The sequence below is a fragment of the Myotis yumanensis genome, unplaced genomic scaffold, assembly GCF_028538775.1.
Source record: "Myotis yumanensis isolate MYYU_CA2020_CCGP unplaced genomic scaffold, mMyoYum1.0.hap1 SCAF_2, whole genome shotgun sequence".
NCBI classification, from domain to species: domain Eukaryota; kingdom Metazoa; phylum Chordata; class Mammalia; order Chiroptera; family Vespertilionidae; genus Myotis; species Myotis yumanensis.
The window spans coordinates 177,487,665-177,506,855 of NW_027223753.1; positions in this window are offsets into that span (position 1 = coordinate 177,487,665).

A 19,191-nucleotide genomic window follows, 5' to 3' on the forward strand; every position below is an offset into this window, starting at 1 on the left:
TGCCCTAATCTCTAAACTGTTCAGAGAACAGTCCTTTCTTATTATGTGCCTCATACATTTCCTTTGCATTCAAAAGACCCATGCAAATTAAACATGTTTCCATCCACAGTGAGACAAATTCTAAAATACAGTATATGTTTACCATATATTTAAGATCCTTTTCTTAGGTTTCCACTGTTTTAATTTGGTCAGGGTGAGATCCAGCCCATTCTTCCTGTTTTATATAACTATATAAGAATGCAAACATTTGTCAAATAGCATATCCTAAAAAAAATGTGATTTATGGTTCTCTATCTCCCTTTGCTTGGTTCTTAAAAACGATTGAGTCGCTGATGTTCTGTTGTTTAATCTGATAATTACACAAGCACTAAATCTTCCATTGGAGCAGAAAATGTTAACACACATTGAAAAACCAAAAAGTGTAGAACTATAATCTGTATGATAAAATGCATTACTCTGTTTAAAAGGACTGTTTTACAGATGCAATTAACAATCAGCGATCATACAGTTTAGACCGGTGTTTTGATGCCATCTGTTGGAATAAGCCTTCTCACTCTCTAGAATGAAGCTATAATTTTCAGTTTACAGTTTCGTTAGGCAACACACAGTATTACAGCCACCAAAAAGAACAGAAATCCTAAACTCTTTTAGTTTTATAGTCTCCCATAAACAATTAAGTATGCTGCTGAAATTTCCTACGAGCGAGAATTTAGAAAATTAGCAACATGACCATGGATCACTCTGTTTTATTTCACAGCGTTAAAATATCACCAACACTTCAAATGGCCAATGGCAGTTTTATAACTTTTGTTTCAATACTTTAAATGTGACTTCTATCCTTTTAGCTTATTTATGCTTTATATTAATGTAAAAACATGCTCTCCCTGTGCCTACACAAGTTATGCCATAAAGGCAGTGCTACGAGTTAGCAACCTGTCCACATTCCTGTTTGTTGTCATTAGCTTATTAAATGCCAGATCCAATCTTTGGGGGCTTTTAATACACTAGGGGGTGCTAGTTCTCTACATGTGCACATTTACAAAGCAAGACTTTTTCCACAATTAATTTTTGGGAATTATAAAAGTTGACCTAAACTTCTAATAGAGTGTGCAAGTTGCATGCTACATATAAAGGGGAAAAAAACTTCATTAAAATGTCACTATGAATTAAACAGTGAAAGTCCAAGTGGGAGTGCAATTTTACATTGCAACAGGTAGGACTGAGATGTTCTTATTTCATGCCTCAGATATCGGTTGCTACTGTCAAACAAACCTGAAAAAAAGTCACAGCTTTTCAAAAAGTACAGTATCGGGCTTGAATTTCTTAATGTTATTATGTCTCTGCTGCTCCAAAAGAAATACAAAGCAAAGCCACCATGGGAAAGAGCTTTTCTTTACTAAATTTAGACAACTTATTTGAAACTCTTTTCCTTTGATATGACATTATAACAGTCCCGAATGACAAGAAGTCACCATTAAGATCTGAAGTTACGCTGCACAGTCAGCTGGTAAATTGCCTCAAGTAGCTAATGGTTCTCTCTGGTTATGTCTTGGGACATTTGCATGATGAAAGTGCATACACACACACACACACACACACGGTATAGCACCAGGAATCTATGAACAAGACCCCAAAGGAGCACTAAAGGGTTTTATACAATGACTTTAGAGAATCCTAATCTAAGACCTTACCTATTGCTCTATGAATTTATTTCTTTTTTGATGAATTTATATTCTCTAAACTTTGTCTAGTAGCAGCAATGTTTAAAAGGGCAATTTCATGGGTTCACCTTGAGTCACAATAGAGATTTGTCAGATACACCAAGTTTTCAGATTTGGTAGAGGCCAAATCTAGCATTGTTTATACCTTAGTGTATGAGATGAAGGCAAGAAACTTCTTTTCAAAATACTAGTAATTATTAGAGTTGTCGGCTTCTGTTGACAAACCATATAAACTGCCGTTCTGTGTTTGGATCACAGAATCTTAGAGTTAGAAGGGGCCTTCACACCATTATATTAACCTCACCCCCCCCCCCCCCATGTATGAGTTTCCCTTACCCATCACAGACAGATAATGTCCTTCCGGTTTTGACCTACACCCCTCTAATCATAGAAAGTCACTGCCTTAAAGGCATAATTATTAGACAGCTCTGCCTTTTGTTGAATTGATGCCTCTTTTCTCAGCATCTCTTTTTATTGGTCAGGTTATGCTGTGATCAGAGTTGTTCTTAAGTCTGTACTGCTGGGTTCAATTCCCACTTCAGCCATTTATTACCTCTATAACCTTAGATAAATTACTTAATTTCGTTTTCCCTTCAACATAAATTTAGAATTTGACCACTTCTCAGTTGTCAAATTGTTGGTTCTCTCTCTCTCGCCCTAAATTTCATCCTCTCTAAAAGAAACAGGTCTATTTGGTACATCAGTGATCAAAATATGCATCCTGTGTCCTTAAAGAGATATTTATGAGATTGAGAAAAACATGATCACCTATACCAATGAATGTCTTCATTTTGAATTTTCTCCTCATCACTCATAAGCATGCATAACACACTGAGAACAGACTTAGTGAGCATTGGGTACTAAGGAACCAGCTACAGGAATTAAGAGTGATTTGAAAAGGCCTGGCCAGCATAGCTCAATGGTTAAGTGTTGACCTATGAACCAGGAGGTCACAGCACAGGTCAATTCCTAGTCAGGCTCAATCCCTAGTGCAGGGGTGGGCAACCCCTGGCACGCATGCCAAATATGGCACTCAGTAACTTTTGCTGGCATGAGAAACCCTTTCTTATAATCTTCCATTTACAATTTTTTTCTTAATATCGACGTTTTTATTTTTCAGATAAATTCAGTATAGGTGCATCTTAGATAAATAAATAATTTTACATAACAAGTTATCTTAAAGACCACAGACATGGATTGACAAGAGAGGGGAAGAGCAATTTCTATGCCTCTGCCTTAACTCTCCCTGCCTTCCTAGATCCGGCCAGTGTTTTGGTTTCATCCACATACGCTTGTGAATCTTTGTTCTCAGTGATGAATTTTGTTAAGTCTCTTAATAGGAGTAGCCTGATGGATGAAAGCAGTAGCTCGTGCATATCTCTGAAGGTCACGAAATATAAACCTGATGTAAAATCTCTGTCATCAGTGATGCAGCAGCAAAAGTCCCACTGATAATATCAAATGGAGTCATAAAGTTTTCTGTCGGACTATCAGTGTACATGTATACATTAAAAAATAAATGTATTTTTCATCATCATATACTGTGTTTTTGTCGCTCAAATGAATTTTATTATTTCTTCAAGGTTCTTCACATACGTACACCTTAAGAGATATCAAGTAGGCGTAACATGTTCTCAAAAAATTAGGGTTGGCACACAGAAGAATTTTGAGTCAGAGATTTTGCTGGTTTTGGAACGCACTCACAAAAAGGTTGCCCACCCCTGCCCTAGTGTGAGGCATGCAGTGATTCTCTCTCACCCTCTCCCTTCCTCTCAGAAATCAATTAAAAAAACATATTTTTTTAAAGAGTGATTTGAATAAAATGGGAAGGAGAGGAGAAAGCCTAGGAATAGGTCAAAAGTTAAAATATAGGTTAACTGGAAGGATAGCAAATGACTCAACATTCAACAAATATTTATCAACTAGAGCAGTGGTTCTCAACCTTCCTAATGCCACGATCCTTTAATACAGTTCTTCATGTTGTGGTGACCCCCAATTTCATTGTTACAAATTGAACATAACTAAAGCATAGTGATTAATCACAAAACAATATGTAATTATATATGTGTTTTCCGATGGTCTTAGGTGACCCCCAAAGGGGTCACAACCCACAGGTTGAGAACCACTGAACTAGAGGCTCAGTGCACGAATTTGTACACCAGTGGGGTCCCTTGGCCTGGCCTGCAGGATCAGGCCAAAACCAGCTCTTCGACATCCCCCGAAGAGTCCGGATTGTGAGAGGGTGCAGGCCAGGCCGAGGGACCCCACTGGTGCACGATCAGGGCCAGGGAGGGATGCAGAAGGTTGGCCAACTGGGGAGGGGCCATGAGAGGGCTCCAAGGCCTGTCTGGCCCATCTCGCTCAGTCTGGATCAGCTGGACCCCAGAAGCAAGCTAACCTACCAGTTGGAGCATCTGCCCCCTGGTGGCCAGTGCACATCATAGCAAGCGGTTGAGCGGCCTTAGCATATCATTAGCATATTACGCTTTGATTGGTTGAACAGATGACCAGATGACCGGACACTTAGCATATTAGGCTTTTATTATATAGGATAGCTACTAGAACTAAAGAGAAAACCAATTAAGCAGAGGCAAAACTTATTGAGCCTTGTCATGCTCTGATATAAGCAAATCTGTCCCCTAAGTTCTCCCCCTAAGTAGGCATCTCTTTACTAGTATACCTGTGGTTAGAATTCAATAACCTTAGGATGTTTTGAGAGACTCTAAAAGTACAAGCCTTCAAGGTGTCTGCTCTCCTAATACTCTGATTGGACTTAGCAGCAATAAAGGTCTCACAACTAAACTTCTTAATGTATTACACTCTAAAAATAATGACCAGCAAGTATCATCTATTCTGTCACTGAAGAAGTAAAATCCTTTTAAACTATATTCCTCAGTCAACAAAAGAGATGAAAGTCTTCATTTCTACAATGAGGACAAAAATCCTGGCTGCTGGACAGAGCTCCCTCAAGGATCAGATGGGACAATACAAGCTTAAGTTCTTTGTAGCCTTGAAGTTACCAGGCAAATGTTAGGGGATGTTGTTTATGTATGTGAGACAGTCTTCTAAGTACCACCATGGAGAGCAGAAAATATAGACCAGTGGTTCTCAACCTTGGCTGCACATTAGAATCACCTGGGAATCTTTTTAAAATCCTGATTTCTGGGCCTCATCTTCCGGAAATTCTGTTTCTTTGTTATGGGTTGGGGCGACAACATTAGTAACAAAGAAACAGAATTTCCGGAGGATGAGGCCCAGAAATCAGGTATTTAAAAAGATTCCCAGGTGATTCTAATGTGCAGCCAAGGTTGAGAACCACTGATATAGACAAATATGAATATGGTCTCTGACTTTACATCAAGTGGAGGCCCTGCAAGTCAGACTTCTGGGCTCAAACCCTGGCTTTGCCCCTTTCCAGCTCTGCAACCTTGAGTCAGTGTCCTAACCTCTCAGTGCTCAGCTTCTTTCACCTTCAAATGTGAATAATAATCGTACCAGCACTCAAAGAGACTGCTGTGATAAATAAATAACATGACTATGTGAAAAGCAGTTAGAACACCATATGTCTAGTAAATTACAAATAAAATATTAGCTATTATTTTTATTATTATTTAGCTTAAAATTTTATTTGGAGACCAGATATATTAGGTAGATAGATAGATAGATAGATAACTCAAAATGTATATTTGCAAGAGTGTGTATACATATACAGTCATACACTCTGGTACATATAGTAATAAATGAAAAATATAATGTGTAGCCTGGCTGGCATGGCTCAGTGGTTGAGCATCTACCTATGAACCAGGTCATGGTTTGATTCCCCGTCAGGGCAGATGCCCGGGTTGCAGGCTCAATCCCCAGTGGTGGATGTGCAGGAGGCAGCCAATCAATGATTTTCTCTCATCACTGATGTTTCTATATCTCTCTCCCTCTCCTTTTTTCTCTGAAATCAATAAAAAGTATATTTTTAAAAATTGCCATGTGTACAACAAAGTTTTGTTTAGTTCCCTATTTTTCCACAAAAATGTGAAATTCTTGAGTTATACCTAATTCACCATTTAATTCTCAGTGGTCAGCACACTACTGAGATTTTTTTATATTGCTTTATCCCTCCTGTGTCTTTCTCTCACCTCCCCAAGTTACTGTGGGCAAGGGGTGAGCCATTGTTTACATCTTGTTTCTCCTGTTTAGCTCAGGCCTCCTCTTTCAATGGACTGCCTCCAAAGTGCCTTTATGAGAACTAGGAGAAGATGCCACCTCTGCAGACTAGTTTTACAAGTGTCCCCCTCTGGAAAGGCCAGGTAGAAAGGCCCCCTTTGAGTGGAGAAAAAAAAAAATGTCCCTTCCTTGTCCTTGGTCAGGCACCTTTATACACTGCACATGGCAGCCTTGCCTTCCAGGCATCTGTGCTTAGAGAACAGGATTAGTTATGTTGTAACTCTGTGTCATGGAGTATCGCTCTCTCAGAAATCACACCCTTTCCAGGTTCTTACCTCTACTTAAAAAAAAAAAAGTGTAACACAATGCTTAGCAGAATCTTGAAAACAGCATGATTTGGACTAAAAAAAAAAATCACAAATTATCTGGCTTTTACATGCCATTTTTCTATTTATTTTTATGTTATGCTTGTTTTCTACGCTAGTTTCAGTGATGTTAACTTATCTTTTTTTGCTCTGTGTATTCAGAACCAGCCAGACCTGCCAATGGTCCAACAGCAACAGCAGCCGAGCATCTCTGAGGCAGAGTCCTGGTCTCCTTGGAGGAAACATGTGGACAGGGTCCTGCCTTCAGAACTATTATCTAGCTGTGGAGACAGGACATGTACGTTCAGAGGGTGGGGCAGGGGCAGGAAATAGAATCATAAATCCAGTATACTCTTCACAATAATCTTCTCAGTCAATAATTTCATCAAAATATGCTTTAGAAATATTACATCAACTTGGATAATAACGTAATCTGTTATTAAATGGATTTAAATGTGCAGGGCTCATTATTCAACCCAAACATCGCTATCTTTATATTAAAAGCTACATATAAGGTAATCCCAAAATAGACATAAGCCACTCTGAAAATTGGTTAGGTAGACAATGCAGTTAATTTTGACCTCAACATCTGAATTTCAAAGATTTTCACTTTTTAAAATGGACCATTTTCCAAAAGAACTCCAAGAACTTCATTGATTATTTCTAAGTAATTAAATAACAACAAAATGAAGATATTCTAGCCAAAAATATGTAACAGATATTGTAAATATTCTCTGGGTATTGAATAAATATTTCTAATTTTTTTGTAGAATTCTGTTTTATTTGCTATTTTTCAATTAAGTAACCTATTATAAATATGTAGCAATCATTAGTTTCCACATGTTGGCCAAATCAACACAAGGTATATTTACTCCCAAATATATGTCTACTTCTCCACTGCCTCTCAAACATCTACTAATATGACAGAAAAGGAATAAGATAATTAATAAGTTCATAAAGGAATAGAGAAATGGTAGAGTTGATGACAGAAAGCCAAGAGAAGTGATTAAAATTTTGGAATTATTTACCAGGTAATTGACCTAGTGGAATGGAGAAAGCTGAAACCTAGGTATCTGCCTGAGGAGAAGCAATAAGATGTTTGCTAACAAGTCCTTTGGTTGATCTCTTAACCCTTCCTCCCTCCTACCTTTCCCTGCCCTCCCTCTGAGGTCTGACAGTCTGTTCGATGCTTCCATGTCTCTGGATCTATTTTTGTTCATCAGTTTATGTTGTCCATTAGAGGGGTCCCTCGGCCTGGCCTGTGCCCTCTCGCAATCTGGGATCCCTCAGGGGATGTTGGAGAGCTGGTTTTGGCCCGATTCCTGCAGGACAGGCCTAGGAATCTGTGCACCAGGTCTCTAGTGTACATATAGATCTTTGGTTAATCTCTTCCCACCCTCCCCGCTCCCTCCTTCCCTCTGAGATTCATCAGTCTGTTTCATGTTTCCATGCCTGTGCATTGAGTGTCTGCCCCCTGGTGGTCAGTGTGTGTCATAGCTACTGGTCGAACATTTGAACAGTTGAACTGTCACTTAGGCTTTTATATACATAGATTATATTCTACAAATGAGTGAGATCATGTGATACCTATCTTTCTCAGACTGGCTTATTTCACTTAGCATAATGCTCTCTGGAATTTAATATATAAATAAATAAGCTATACACACACACACACACACACACACACACACACCACACCACACACACAAGAAGCCTGTTAATTCATGCATCGAGGAAGAAGTGGTAGTTGGAAATCTGTTTGGAAAAAAAAATTAGACTCTCAGATCCTTTTCTCCCTGTACCAACCAGGAGGCTTATCAGATTAATTCTGTATTAGGATATATTAGGATAATAGAGAGTGGAGGCTTGGAACCATACAAAAAACTTAAGGGTTAAGTAACTGTCTATATCAAGTATTCTCAAGCTTTTGGTTTAAGGACCATTTACACTCTTAAGGATTTTAAGAACCTCTGAGTTTTTGTTTACATTGGTTATGTGTATCAATATCTTATTAAAAATTACAACTGAAATATTAAATAACAATAGCAAGCCTATTATATACTGATGCAAGTAACATTTTAGAAAACATAACTATTTTTCAAAAACAAAAAGAAAATAGTGAGGAGTGACACTGTTTTACATTTTCATAGATCTCTTTAATGTCCAGCTTAGACATTAATGATAGATTCTCATATCTGTTTCTGCATTCAATTTGTCATATGTTGTTTTGGTAGAAAAATATTAAGAAAATCCAACCTCACAAAGATACATAGTTAGAAAGGGATGAGTATCTTAATAACCTTTTTAGGTCATTGTGAATAATTTTCTTTGATGCTACACCACAACTCAACGAATGGTAGTTTCTGAAAGAAGAATTGCAATATGGAAATTAAAACTATATCAATGATTTTTTTACTTGATTACATTATAATCCATTGGTCTAACTTTCATTTTTACCCATGCATTATTTTTTAACATTTTACATTGGTTATTTGGGAAGTACCAGTTTACTGATTTAGGTAGATCTTCCAAATAATGGTACACTTTTTTATACAATATTCAAAAGTCATATTGGTGAGTATAGTTGCTGAGCACATTATTGTGAAGATTTCAAGTCTGTGGTGGTGAAAGATACAAGTCTTCCAAAATCCTAACTTCCTTTTGAAAACTTACATTCCATTATTGGCAACAAATACTACCAGTCATTTGTCTTGAAGTGACAAGATTGTTCATTTCTGAGAGAATGTCTGCCAAATAGCCACATCAGAATGACCATCCTTTGTAAGTCATTTGTTCAAGTAAAAATGGTTTTCTGAGGGGAAAAACACAACCACAGGTAGTTCAGCTTGTAACTCAATTGCACAAGGGCTTTTCCTCCAGACACCAGGAGCGCTTGGTTGTGCTGCAGAAGTATTTTGTGTGTACTTCTCATTTGTCACAGAGAGCAATCAAAGGATGTGCATTCAAGGGTCAAGAGTAAATAATAAATAATAACTTTCACATTTCATTAAAGACATTCTTAAGTGCAACTGCCTTTAATTTTTGTTTTAACTGCAAGCGCATGACGGTGAAGAATACAGTGAGTGCTAGCAGAGCTTAGTGCCCCTGATTAGTGCTAAGCACCAGCAATTTTACCTACAGTTGTTTTTGCATCATCAGGGCAAGTACCAACATAGTAAAAAAGGCAAATATCATCTTATTATTATGAAAATACTTTTGGCTCTGTAATCCTTAAATGAGTCTTGGGAAGCCCTGGGATCAATCCATAGACCACATTTTGAAAACTGCTGGCCTAAATACTCTATGATGAATCCTTCAAAATATGGCAGTCAGATTTTTGCTTCCAGGCAAGATACTAGATGATTGCTCTCTGGAGAAAATGGCCAACTTAAGATTAAAGACCTATGAGTAAAATCCTCTCCTGCCTCTCTGCCCCCCCCCCCACCTTTCTCTCTCTCTCTCTCTCTCTCTCTCTCTCTCTCACACACACACACACACACACACACACAGTCACACACACTGCTACCCATATTTTCTTGGTGCCTCGTGTTTTAAATATGAAATGAAGGCAAGGATCACTAAATATTTTAGATAAACCTCTAAGAAAAATATCAAACAGATTTAAACACACAAACTGAAAATAGAGGCAATGCAGAGAGCAACAATTAAATATATAATTAGGATCCTAAAAGATATAAAAAATATTGCAATCATAGAACAAGACTAGATTGATGGAAAGTTCTTACAATCTTAAAAAATATAATAGCAACAATTTTAAGAAATTCAGCAGGATTGTTAGAAGATAGAGTCAAGGACATCTTCCAGAATGTAGAACAAAAAGACAAAGTAATAAAGAAAATAGGGGGAGAAAAGATAAGAAGAGTAGAGACTCGATCCAGGAAGTGGACATCAATCAATATGACAAGTAGAAGTTCCAGAAAGAGAAAACACAGGGGAAAGAAATTATCATGAATTAACCCACAATATTTGTCTAATCTACCAAATACTTGAATTTACAGACTCCAAAAAAAACAAAAGTTGTATGCCAGAATCTATCACTATGACATTTTAGAACTTTAGGAATAAAGAAAATATCCTAAAAGCTTCTAGAATTGAAAAACAAAAAGGTGGTCACCCTGGCCGGTTTGGCTCAGTGGATAGAGCGTCGGCCTATAGACTGAAAGGTCCCAGGTTTGATTCCAGTCAGGGGCATGTACCTTGGTTGCGGGCACATCCCCAGTTGGGGGTGTGCAGGAGGCAGCTGATTGATGTTTCTCTCTCATCAATGTTTCTGGCTCTCTATCCCTCTCCCTTCCTCTCTGTAAAAAATCAATAAAATATATATATTTTTTAAAAAAGGTGGTCATATATGAAGGATCAGCAATCAAATTTAAAGTTCTCAAGATCTATAAAAACCAAAATATCCTATATAATAAAAGTCTAATATGCTAAGTGTCCGGTCATCTGGTCATCCTTTCAACCAAAGCATAATATGATAATGATATGCTAAGGCTACTCAACCATTCTCTATGACGTGCACTGACCACCAGGGGGGCAGATGCTCTGACTGATAGGTTAGCTTGTTGCCAAGGTCCGGCCAATCTGGACTGAGCAAGATGGGCCAGACATGCCCTGGAGCCCTCCCACAATCCCTCCCCAGCTGGCCAACCTCCCGCATCCCTCCCCGCCCCAATCATGCATAAGTGGGGTCCCTCAGCCTGGCCTGTGCCCTTTCACAATCCAGGACCCCTCAGGGGCTGTTGGAGAACCGGTTTCGGCCCGATCCCGCAGATCAGGCTGAGGGACCCCACTGGTGCACTAAATTGTGCACTGGGCCTCTGGTAATTAAATATCATAAAAGTACTGAAAAAAGTTCTTTCACAATAGAGATCTATACCTAGCATGTGTAAAGATAGATTATAGATATTTTCAGAACTGTGTGGATTAAAAAATATTTACCTCTTTTACTCACTGTCTCAGGAAACCACCAGGATATATAACCCCCACAAAAAGAGAATAAAGGATAAAAACTAGACATGGGATCCAACCCAAGAGAGAAGTGAGGTAAATTCCTATAATTATGGTAGTGGGATGATGCCTGTGTACCAGCATAGAGAGTAACAGTCTGGATTAGAGCAGAAAGATTTCAGGACATAGCTGACGCAGATTAATCTAGCATGCTTGATCATATTGACAGGAATGTAGTTCTAACAGGCAATTTAAAGAAGAAAACCTAATAAAATATGAGGCAATCATTAAGCCCAGAAAGAAAACAAGTGTGATAGCATACCATACAACTCAATTATGAAGAAAATTTGCATCATCATAATGTAAACACCAATTATTCATTTAACCCAAATGTTGGTTGCTTCAGGGGAACAAGAACAGAGTGGGAAAGCATTCTCATGAAACATATGATTTTCATGATGAATCTTACAGTGTTATCTAAGTTTTAAAACTATGTATGTGTTTGACTTTGATAAAAATTAAATTAAGAAAAAATTATGGCTATGCAGAAAACATTCCACCATGTATGTGTTTTGTTTTGTTTTGGTACTGCCTAAAATGATTGTACAGTCATTGCTCCACCAACTGGCAGAGCAACAGCTCTCACCTTTTTGCCCTCCTCACACATGACAAGTGATATTTCCATGAGACATAATCCCATGGATGTTCCCATTGTGCTAACTTTAACATGATATTTCTTTCTTGCTTAAGAAACATTACAGAGATACAAGATGGCAGTAGAGTAGGTGGATATTACACTCACCTCCTCCCAGGACCAAACAGGAATTACAACTAAAATATAGAGCAGTCAACCTGAATGAATAACCAACTGAAGACTAGCTGAAGAGAACTGTTATAGCCAAGGATTTACAGAAGAAACCACATAGAGACTGATAGGAAGGACAGAGATGGGTGGCAGCTGAGATTCTGGAGGGATATCTCAACTGCAAAGGTTCCCCCTGAGAAGAATGAGGTTTCAACCCCAAGCCAGGGTCCCTAGTTCAGAGCAGTAGAGCCAGGAAGAGGCACCCACATAATATCAGGCTGTGAGAATCAGTAATTCTGTCCTCTAAGTCTGAAAGAGACACAGGCCACTCTTAAAGGGCCAATACACAAAATCTCATTCACAGTCTCTCACCTTGGACTCTGGTGGAGGAGAAAGGGTAGAGTAGACCAGGGATGCATGAGGAGAGACTGATGTTTGTGCATCTGGGGAGAGAACTGAAGGGACAGCCACCATGATCTCTGTGCTGAGTCACTCTCCCACACAGCCCACAGACATCATCTTTCTTGGGTGGATCATACCCTTCCATACGACTGATGCAATTACCCCACCCTCTGGACTCCCTGTCACCTCACCCTGCAGAACATGCAACCTACTGAGGAGTCCGCAGCCTAGGCCAGGGTGTAGAAGTCTGGACAGACCCAGGGGGGTGTCAGTGATAGAGCTGGGTGGCTTTGGGATGGGGGCTATTCCCCCCACTTTCCCGTGAACTTCACTGGTGCCTCCCCCTCCCAAGAGATCTGCTAGCACTACTCTCCGGGCTCTAACGGCCCCACCCTCCTGAATCCAGGTGGCTCCACCTCGCCAGGTCTGGGCAGAATCTGGAACAGACTGAGTTGTGTGGTTCTGGTGTGGAGGCCACTCCCCCCACCTTCCACCAAACCTGACCAGCACGTCCCCTCATGGGAGATCCACTAGCCCCATCCTGCCAACTCTGGGTGGCCCTGCCCTGCTGAGACCGAACACTGAGCAGAATGTGAGACAGACTGATTTGTGTGTGGCTCTAGCACAGGGGACATTGTCCCCTTGCATGCCCGAACTATGCAGAACCCTCCCTTCACATAGCCAAATTTTGATCTGTTTGGGCCTGATAAACTCTGTTGGCCTCACCCCAATGATTGTCTGAGATCCTCCCCCACCACAAAAGCATGTGAGCATCAAGTGGGTTGTAGCTAGACTTGGTATATCCTGGGACATTTGCTGAGTGACCTCAGACCCAGTACTGGCACTGAGTTTGAATGTGCATCAATCTATTTAACACCACTCGCCCCGTCCTAATGACTCACTGATCACCCACCTCATGCAACTTGAGTATACTCAGAGGCTTCTTTCAGTGGCTGAGCCTAACAGGCAGCTGGCAGGCAGAGGCAGGTGAAGTCAGATCTCATGGTACCTTGGGGACTTTTGCTGACCTGCTCCCAAGCCCAGTGTTGGTAATAGCCAACCTTGGTGCATAGCCTGGTCATTCCTGCACACACCCAGGCCCAGCAGAGGCAGCCACAAACTGTGGATTGCTTTGTAGCTCCAAACAGGTTGCCCAGGGTCATTCACAGGCAGCATATGACATTGGCCCATACCAGAGTCCCTCCTAAGAGGCACCAGAACCAATACATCCAGTGGCCAGTTTCAGACAACATCAGAGCAGGATTCCATTAGCCTCACAAGAAGCATATCCAAAGGGAGATCTCAGCAGACACCAGACCTTTCTGAGGCAAATTCTGCTTTATATGGTCAGCACCTGCACAGCACCTCATACACTGTGGTTGAGGTTGATCTTCACAGTCAACCAGCCTGAGGGTCTACCCACACATAAACAGGCCAATAGCAATCAAGACTCAATTAAAATAGGAGGGCACATGTACCCACACAAGGGACATCCCTGGAGCACCCAGATCAGGTGATCAAGGAGACTGTGCCATTGGGTCCCACAGGAAACCTTCTACATAAGACCGCCCTACCAAGGCTGGGCGTCATAGCAGATTTACCTAATACATAGAAACAAACATAAAGAGGCGGCCAAAATGGGTAGAAAGAGAAACATGCGCCAAATGAAAGAACAATAGAAATTGCTAGACAACGAGCTAAATGAAATAGAGACAGGCAACTTATCAAATATAGAGTTCAGAAAAAAGGCACTTGAAAACTACAAAGTACTTAGTGAGAACTATTCACCATGACAAAGAACATAGAAACCATAAAAAAAGGACCAGGCAGAAATGAAGCATACAATGTCTGAAATGAAGAATGCACTGGAAGGAATAAATAGTAGGTTGGATGAAGTCAAAGATCAAATCAGTGATTTGGAAGACAAGGTAAAAAATAAAAACATCCAATCAGAGCAACTAAAACTAAAAGTATTTCCCTTAAGATTGAGAAAGAGACAGAGATGTATGCTTTCACCATTTTACTCAACATAGCATTGGAGATCTTAGCCACAGCAATCAGATAAGAAGAAGAAATAAAAAGTCTGAGTTGGAAAGGAAGAATAAAACCGTCATTATTTTCAGATGATATGATACTGTAATAGAAAACGCTAAAGATTCTACCAAAAACCTACAAGAACTGATAAATGAATTCAGTTTTCCAGAAATCAGTTGTATTTTTATGCACCAATAATGAACTATTTGGAAAGGGAAACCAAGAAAACAATCCCATTTATAATTGCTTCAAAAAATAAAAGACCTAGAAATAAACTTAATCAAGGATGTAAAAGACCTGTACTCAGAAAATTATAAAACACTGAAGAAAAAAAATAGAAGAAACAAATAAGTGGAAGCATATATCGTGTTCATGGACAGAAAGAGTTAATATCATTAAAATGGTCATACTACACACAAAAAAATTTAGATTCAACCAATTCCTATCAAGATACCAACTGCATATTTCATAGAATGAGGGAAGGCAGGGAGTGAAGGGGTAAGAGATCAACCAAAGGGCATATATGCTTGCATATGAGCATAACCAATGACACAGATGGCGGGGAGGGGAGTGAGGGCATGCGCTGGGGGTTGGGAGCAGCCGGGGAGAGGTCAATGGGGAAAAAAGGAGACTTATGTAATACATTAAACAATAAATAACTTAATTTTAAATAAATAAATAAATAAACAAACAAACAAACAAAAAATTAAATAAATAAAATTTAAAAAATAAAATATTCTAAAAATTTATATGGGCCCTGGCCTATGTGGCTCAGTTGGTTGGCGTGTCATCTCATACACTAAAGGGTCACTGGTTCTATTCCCTGTTGGAGCACGTGCCTATGTTGTGGGTTTGATCCCTGGTCAGAACATGTTCACGAGGTGACAAATCAATGTGTTTTTTTCTCTCTCCACTCCTCTCTCTAACTCAGGGGTGGGGAATATCTGGCTCACGGGCCATATAAGGCCCGCAATATCATTTCATCTGGTCCTGCCAAGGCATTAGAGGTGAGTTAATTATATGTTTGACCAAATATAGCAAGCTAATTTTTAAGTTGATAATTTTGTATGACCAGTGAATTATGTTATAAATATCCAAATGGCCCTTGGCAGAAAAATGTTTCCCCATCCCTGCTCTAAATCAATAATAAAAAGAAAAACCTCATTAAAAATAAAAAATAAATCCCAGAGGGAAAACAAAGAAGCAGTTAGCCTAAGGAATATTAAGAAGAGTAGCCCTTATTAATGACATAGCATGAATAATTTGATGAGCATTAAAAAAATTATATGGAACCACAAAAGACCCCAAATAACCACAGCAATATTGAGAAAGAACGAAGTTGGAGGAATCATGCTACCTGATATCATACAATACAACAAGGCCATAGTAATCAAAAGAGCATAGTAGTGGCATAAAAACAGATATATAGATTAATGAAACAGAATAGAGACAAGAAATAAACCCACACCTTTATGGTCAATTAATATTTGACAAAGGACGCAAAAAAATACAATGGGGTTGGGAAAATTGGACAGATATGTGCAAAAAAAATGAAACTAGACCACCTTCTTATCATAACATAAGAATAATCTCAATATGGATTAAATATTTAAATGTTAGAGTCGAAACAATAAAAATTCTAGAAGAAAACAAAGGCAGTAAAACCTTGGACATTTCACATAGCAATGTTTTTTTCTGATATATTTCCTCAGACAAGAGAAATGAAAGAAAAATTAAACAAATGGGACTACAACAAACTGAAAAGTTTTGTACAGCAAAGGAAACCATCAACAAAATGAAAAGAACCCACTGAGTAGGATAACATATTCATTAATGATACATCTGATAATGGGTTAATATCTAAAATTTATAAAGAATATATAGCCCGGCTGGCGTGGCTCAGTGGTTGAGTGTCGACCTGTGAACCAGGAGATCACGATTAGAATACAGTCAGGGCACAAGCCCTGGTTGCGGGCTTGATCCCCAATGTGGGGTATGCAGGAGACTGCTTATCAATGATTCTCTCTCATCATTGATGTTTCTCTCTCTCTCTCCATTCATCTCTAAAATAAATACATATATATTTAAAAATAGCATACACTGTTGATGGAACTGGAAATTGTTAAAAATTTCTGGAGGGTGCTTTGGCAATATATATGGATATAATATACTAGAGGCCAGTGCACGAAATTTGTGCACAGGTAGGATCCCTAAGCCTGACTGGCAATCAGGTTCCCCGCCTCCCCACCTCCTCCTTCCCTTGCTCCCTCTGCACCCCACCGCTGCCGCTGTTCGCCTGCCATGTTCCACACTGCCCCCTGGTGGTCAGCACACATGTCATAGCGAGCGATCAAACTCCCGGTCTCCTGGTCAAACTCCCGAGGGGACACTGCATATTAACCTTTTATATATATAGATTTGACAAATGGCATAATTTTGTTTTAGGATTTAAACTTCTGGGAATTATCCTAAGAAGATAATTCAATAAATTCATGAGGTTATTCACTGTAGCATTGTTTGTAATAGCAAAAAGAAACTGGAAACAGACTATCAGGCAAGTTATAGGTTTCATTTTGTATATCGCATCCATATATCAGATTACTACATGATCATCAAAAACTATAATGCAGCTGTATGTGTTGAAATAATGTTTCTAAGAGAAAAATGTAGACATATATGCATAAATATACATTCTGAAAGAAGATACAATAAAATAATGATTTTATATGAGAAATAAGGTAAATATTTTTAATTTTCTTATCTGTATGTTCTATTTTTCCATAATGATTATAGATTACTGTATAAATTATCCTGTCAGCTTTAACTTATGGTCAACATAAGTAGTCATATAAATATTCTGCCTTCCACTAACTTAATATCTATATGTTATTGATTTAATAAAAGCAAACACATATATTACATGATTATGTACATACTGAATAGCATTCTAAAACATATTCAGAGTGTCCCAAAAAATGTATGCATACTTTAACAGATGATAGCTCAATTTTGAACATGAAATTTATTTTAATAAAAATGTATGAATACATTTTTGGGGACACCCCCTATTAATGTAAATTAAACTCATTGAATCCTTACAATAACTCTATGAGCTGAGTACTGTTACTATTCCTCTTTTCTGAGGAGGAAACAGGAACACAAAGGATGAGCAAGTACCCAATATCACACAGCTGGTAATTAGTAAAGTTGACATTCAAACCAAGGCAGTTTGGCTATAGTGTTGACACTCTCACCCATCATACCATACTGTCTTTCCTGTAAACTCACTAAGCTTTAATTTCTTTTTCTGACGAGTGGGACTAATATTACCTATCTCTATAGGCTTGCTGTTGGGTTTAATTGAAGTCATACATGAACCCTAGCTGGTTTGGCTCATGGATAGAGCATCGGCCCTCAGACTGAAGGGTCCCAGGTTTGATTCTTGTCAAGGCCATGTACCTGGGTTGCAGGCTCGATCCCTGGCCCCGGTAGGGGTGTGTGCGGGAGGGAACCAATCGATGTGTCTCTCTCACATTGATGTTTCTCTCTCTGTATCTCTGCCCACCCTTCCACTCTCTCTAAAAATCAATGAGAAAATATCCTCAGGTGAGGATTAACAACAACAAAAATGAAATCATGCATGAAAGAACTTAGTTAATTGCTGGCACATGATTAGAGTTAATAAGTGCTAGCCATTAATGATAATAAAAATGATAACATTACTAAGACCTCAATGACAACCACCAATTTAACTTCATTTATTTCCCACTCTTTCCCGACACATACTCTCTTCTGTTATTTCAATTATCCCCCAAATACATCATACTTATTCCATATATCATATGTCATACTTATGTCTCCGCTCATGCTATTGGCCTCACTGAAGTCAGGTGACTAGACTTGTCCAAATCACATTGAACTAGGGCCTTAAAAGCCTAGCTCAGATCCATTCTCCAATTACTCTAGTGCAGCGGTCCGAAGCTCGGCAAACTGCGCCTCACGAGCCACATGCGGCTCTTTGGCCCCTTGACAATGGCTCTTCCACAAAATACCGACTTCTGCGCGTGGGCCACAAAGTTTCAATCGCACTGTACGTGTGAGCCCACACGTGGTATTTTGTGGAAGAGCCACAGTCAAGGGGCCAAAGAGCCGCATGTGGCTCGTGAGGCACGGTTTGCCGACCACGGCAGTGCCTTCTAACCTTCTGTTACACTACACTTTTTAGTACACATGAGACCATTATTGTGTAATTAACTGCTACTTCTCTCTACCTGACAATATAGCAAGCTCCGTGAAAGCAGGGTTAAATCCCCCCTGAACTCCTTTCCTCATCTCCAACACCAGCAGGACAAGACTTAGGTATGTAACATATATTTGCTTCATTTCTGTCCTTACTCATGGAAATATACACATAAAAATATAAATTTATCTGTTTCCAATCAGCTTCTTTCCAAAAGAGATAAATCACAATATTAAATCAGTCCCATAGCCTTAGCCACACCTGACATGCAAATGCAAACCCAGACAAGCATGTACAATTTATAGCTGCTATTAATGTGTAATATTAATTAGTAAATATACAATGGTAGTAATATTATAACTAACAGTAACTACAGATATTTATTGGATGTTTCCTTTGTGTCAAGCACTATACCAAATGATTTATAGGTACTACATCTTACAACCCTCGTATCAACAGAAAGCATCCTTGTAAAAATGACATATGCAAAAGGCTAAG